Consider the following 6000-nt stretch of genomic DNA (forward strand, 5'->3'; position numbering starts at 1 on the left):
TCATTGAAATTCTCCACAGGTTTAAATATTTCTTATGTTGACAGGGGAGAAGAGATAAATCTTCCTTACAGAAGAATTTCAAATAATTTATATAGACACTAACCTCCAGGAGGTGAAGCTTAATTCTCCCCACCCCACCCCACCCCCTAGGGGAGAGAAAGAGCTGAGAATAAGGTAGCCAAGGCCTGGCTGGCTTCGGTAAGGGGGACTCAGGCATCCCCGCCGGAGTGCAAGCTCCCTGAAGGCAGGGGCCTTGTCCATCTTTTCATTATATCCCTAGTGCTAGAACTGTGCCTGGAACACAGGAAACGTTCATAAAGGTGTGATGAGTAGACGAGTGACTGTATAAATGGACAAGGCCCTACTGTTGCTGTTGTAATTAGCTAGTTGATATTAATAAAGCAAGCAAGGGGAAATCAGACATTGTAAGTAAGCATGATCACCTTGGGAAGCTTCCCCAGGAGGCTACAGCTTCACACAGCATGGTTCCTCCCAGGGGATTAACCCCCTCCCTCATTCAGTGCCACAGTGGGGAGAAGGGGGGGAGAAGGGGGGGACAGGCCCATGCACAGCAGAAGCCAGAGTAGTGCAGGGGAGGTGCTTGCCTACCAGTCTAGCTTGGGGAACAATGGATTGGCTAGAGGGTGGACCCCATCAGAAGCACACGAATCTTGAAAAGCTAATCAGTTAGTCTGAAGACAAAGAGTTCCCTTGTGCTTGTTTGCTCCTGTTCCCTCCTGTCCATACCCTGCACTTACCCATGCACTCACCTGTTCTCTCTTCATATTCATGTGGCCTTAAGCAGCCGCATGCCCACGGCTGTGCGGACCCTACACACAGTAGACTGCAGCTGGGCACACAAGCTGAGCTAGGCGGATGCTGGACTGGACTGGACTGGACTTCAATGTGGAACAGAAACTACCGGCAGTGGCCCTGCTGAAGGGCAAGATTGGACTTCTTCCATGGAAAGATGCACAGAGATGGGACCCTGGAGGGGAGCCCCCTTAATTTTACATCATCAATAAAGCTTTCCACGAAACCCCATGCTACCATGGGGGCCTCAGGAAGTTTTTTCCTCACGGCACCCCAAGAATTCCACTTCCACCGATAACACCACTGGAACTCCACCAGAATTCCAGAACCACCTGAACTCCAGAACCACTAGGTCTCCCAGGTGCCTACTGGATCTGCAGTTTTGTACATGGCGATGACTGTGTTTGAATCATCAGGGCACCTCTGGAAAGCATGTGCACGGTAGCACTGACTTTGAATGGCCCTGATGTTCATCCACAGACACTGAAGTGCTAGGACATAAGCTTAGTTCCTTGAAGCATTTCTTGATGTTATTAACAGGCAGGTCTGCTGACAAGCAGGAGTGATTGGCATCTTCTTGCTCTATTCTAATGTCCCATTAAACCCAGCAAGGGCTCATAGCACTGTGGGAATCGGTAGTCAGGAGGGGCTTCAAGCTTTCCACATGGCCTCGATATGCTCTCCAGAAGTGTAGGGGGATAGTTTAGAAGATCCTGAATTTCCCTGTACGCATCTACTGACATTCCTCCTTATTGGTCCTAAATGCTCAATATATTCACATGTGAAGAGAACCAAAATTTTGCCACCCTGAAGCTGCCTTTTTCGAATAGTGATTTTAAGCTGTTTATTAAGAAACAAAACTGAGAGAACCTCTGACCCTCCCTCTCCCCTTTCCTGCTCAAGAGATTCAGAGAAAAAAGTCTGCTTCAGGAAGGAGATCTTAGGATGTTCACCTTAGCCTAATTTGAATGAAGTATGGAAAATGGGAGGGCTTCAGGCAGGGGCCTGTTAGCTAGACACCTGCTGTGTCCCCTTGTTTCTGAGTTGCCTAGCAAGAATTTTCCTGCTATGTATGTTCTTCTTTTCCTCAACTACCTGTAAATGGCCCATTCTCACTTCTGAAAGCTAATATCCAGTCCCCTTCCCCTTTTCTCCTTTGTCCAAAATGTTATTTATACCCAATGTTGCCTCACTGCCTTTGGAATTATCATACCTGTGTAAATTCCCCATGTGCATATATTAAAATTTTATTTTCTCCTGTTAATCTGTCTCTGTTAATTTTGTTAGTAGCCCAGCTAGAACTTAGAAGCTGGAAGAAAAAATATTAATTTTTTTTAGCCCCCACACTTGCATATAACCTTGTTTATGAAACAAATTCAAATTTCAGGAAAATCATACCCAATTATGCACCTGGTACTAAACAGAGGTAGACTATATTGATATGTGCTATAATATAAAATAAGCTCCAAAATATATAAAATGAAAAAGGGAATTACATAACAACATGTAGTATGTCACTATACTGTATTCAGGATGTGTGTATATCACATAGGTATTATATGTGCCTAGCTGCTCTCTAAAATATACACAAGATCCCGGCGGGCATGACTCAGTGGTTGAGTGCTGACCTATGGACCAAGATGTCCCCAGTTCGATTCCCGGTCAGGGCACATGCCTGGGTTGTGGGCTTGATCCCCAGTATGGGGCGTGCAGGAGGCAGCAGATCAGTGATTCCTTCCCATCATTGATGTTTCTATTGTTTCTATCTCTCTCCCTTCCTCTCTGTCTAAAATCAATAAAACATTTTATCAAAACTAAAATAAAGTAATAAAAAACACAAGAACCTGGTGAACAGAGGGAGCTCTGTGAAGGAGGCATAGGAGGGAGGAGACTTGCACTGTACACTCTTAGAAACTTTTGAACTTTATACATTTACAATGTACAGTGGTACCTCGGTTTTCGAACGTCTCCGTTGGTGACCATTTTGGGTTACGAACCCCGTAAGCCCGGAAGGAAATGCTTCGGTTTTCAAACACGCCTCGGGAGTCGAACATGCCCTGTGGCTTCCGCTGCGGGCAAGGTCCTGAGGCCCAGCTGTCGGCTGCTGATCCCTCGGTTTTCGAATGTTTCAGAACTCAACGGTCTTCCGGAACGAATTACATTGGAAAACCGAGGTACCGCTGTATTTGAAACTAAAAAACAAAAACAAAAACCAACTTTAAAAAATGATTCCAGAGGAAGAAAATTTTGATTTTTGGCTAAAAGTTACAAGAATCCCTTTTTCTGATTTTTGCTTGGATTACCTTTGAACCTTTTGCTTTCTGCAGGATCTATACAGGTCAGGTGATAGGCAGGCGATTCCACCTGCCAAGTCCTTGCTTTAAAGAAAAAAAAAATATTGATTTCAGAGAGAAGAAGGGAGAGGGAGAGAGACAGAAACATCAGTGATGAGAGAGTCATTGATCGGCTGCCTCCTGCACGCCCCCGACTGGGAATCGAGCTCAAAACCCTGGCATGTCCCTGACCAGGAATCGAACTGAGATTTCCTGGGTCCTAGGTCAATGCTCAACCCTGACCCAGCCTTGCTCAACCCTGACCCAGCCAGGCCAAGTCCTTGCTTTTAACAAGTCCTAGCATCCTCAAATGAGGCTTTACAGGAGTACATGATGGGACTGGAAAAGAAAGGAAGACATTCATCATAGATTACGTATTCTAAAGTAAGAATTAATTTTTAAAAGAAATGCTCTACTCATTTGGCAAATAGCGCATTTATATCACATTGTGGTTTTGTTAAAAAGGATTATTTTGTTGCACGTAAACATTTAAAAAATCATCTTTAGACCATTAATAATGAATCATACTAATACCCTAAAACATTTGTGGGAAAGATTTCTCAAGTCCTTTTAAATTAACACACAATAGATCCCTCACGTAAAACACCGATCAATTCACTAGAAATATAGGGTATCCCCAAAAAAGGTATGCTCATACTCTGAATAATTATAAAGGCAGTGTTTATTAAACTGCATTTCATTTTCAAAATTGAGCTATCAGCTGTTAAAGTGTGTATACATTTTGGGGGGATACCCTGTATTTCATCAGGTTCACATTCTGCTTTTAAGCAATTTTCTGTTTTCTTACATTCCAAAGCAATATGGTTTCAAATTCCAAAGATAACTCCTTAGTCCTGAGGGAATTAATGTTGAGATACACATATTTTGAGTAATTTAAAAAACTAGAATGCATTTGCGAGAAGATACATTCAATCATATTTTAACTAACTTCAGGAGAAAAGGCCCAATTTTTCTTGCATAGATTTCACTACAAGGTTGTGTCAAATGTAAAAATTTACATTCAGCTGCCAAAACAAAAACAAAAACAAAAAAAGTGTCACAGCCCTGGCTGGTTTTGCTCAGTGGTTAGAGCATCAGCTGGTGGACTGAAGGGTCCTGGGTTTGATTCTGGCCAACAGCATGTACCTCGGTTGCAGGCTCCATCCCTAGCCCCAGTCAGGGTGCATTTGGGAGGCAACCAATTGATGTGTCACTCTCACATCTCTCTCTCTATCTCTCTCTCTCTCTCTTCCCCTTCCACTATCTCTGAAAAGCAATGGAAAAAATAACCTCGGGTCAGGATTAAAAAAAAAAAGGGTCACAAAAGCAAGGATGAAAAACCTAAGACCAGAAGAAACAGCATCCTCTGCATATTTGTTGGAAATGCAGAATTTCAGTCCAGTCCACCTACTCATGACAATCTGCACTTAAGCAAGAGTCCAGGTGGTGATTCCTATGCCTGTTAAAAGCTTTAGAAGCCCTGGGCTCAGAAACCTTCATTATGTTCAAATTTAGGATATACTGCTTCATGAACACTGCATATAATCTTTAGTAATAAAAACAATGTGACTTTTTTGAGGCCAACCAAAAAAGAGTCACGCTTAGCAGAAATGACCATAAAAACCCTTGTTCCCACCCTCTCCTCTTATGAAACATCCTTTCTCTTTTCTGAATCCATCCCATCCACTTCTTCCTAGGTCATTTATTACCCCCTCCCCAAGGCTGATCAGATCTCTTTTCCACTGGTTCCTTCCTTTTCACCAATGAACACACAGAGGTCTCCCTTATGCATAAAACAGGCATATACACACATTTTCTCTCCACCATGCTAGCGCTCCACTAGTCTCTCTCTTTTTTTCTCCATCACTAAATTTCTCAAGAGTAGTTTGCATGCAACCAGACATCTATTGACCCAAATCAGCTCTTTTGAAGGTCCCAAGTATTGAACTGCCAAATCCAGAGGCCTGGTCTCTGTTACTCCCCTAGATTCCTCTGTAGTTTATGAATTCTTTCTTTAGCACTGTTGTCTCTGGCATCTGCTTTTCTTCCTCTTTTTACCCCCAACCATGGGCAGTCCCCTCAGCTTAGCGCAGGGTCTCCTCTTCCTACTATGGGGGATAAAAAGAAAATTAATACTTTTCCTCCCATCATATCTTTTTGGCTGGGCTAATAATAAAACTAACAGAGACAGCTTAACAGGAGAAAATAAAAATTTTAATACATGGGCATGGGGAGTTCACATAAGCATGAAAATTCCAAAGACAATGAGGCAACATTGGGTATATATGACATTTTTAGACAAAGAAGGGGGAGGGGATGGGGCATTAGATTTCAGAAGTGAGAATGGGCAATTAACAGGTAGTTGAGGAAGAGTGGAAGAAAAATTCTTAGCCAAGCAACTCAAAAACAATGGGACACAGGGGGTATCTAGCTAACAGGTACCTGCCTGAAGTTCTCTTATTTATCATACTTAATTCAAATGAGGCTAAGGCAATCATCCTAAGATCTCCTTCCTAAAGCATATTTTTCTGTCTGAATCTCTTGGGCAGGAAAAGGGGAAGGGTCAAAGTTTCTTTCTGAGTCTTTTGTTTCTTAATAACAAGTTTAAAATCAATATCCCAGAAAGGCAGCTTCAGGGGGCAAAACTTTGGTTCTCTTCACTACTCTATACTTTTGCTGCATACTCTCTCCCCTCCTCCACCCGATCCTGCTTCAAAGGTCACTCGCCTCCATGCAGTAAACTACTGGACAGTATCTTCAGCACCAGTCATACCATTGTAATTAGCTAGTTATTAATAATAGGAAATGATCAAAGGGAAAGCCAGACATTATAGGCATGTCATTTGAGCAGCTT

This window comes from Miniopterus natalensis, chromosome 5 (genome assembly GCF_054644295.1).
Source record: "Miniopterus natalensis isolate mMinNat1 chromosome 5, mMinNat1.hap1, whole genome shotgun sequence".
Taxonomy (NCBI): Eukaryota; Metazoa; Chordata; class Mammalia; order Chiroptera; family Miniopteridae; genus Miniopterus; species Miniopterus natalensis.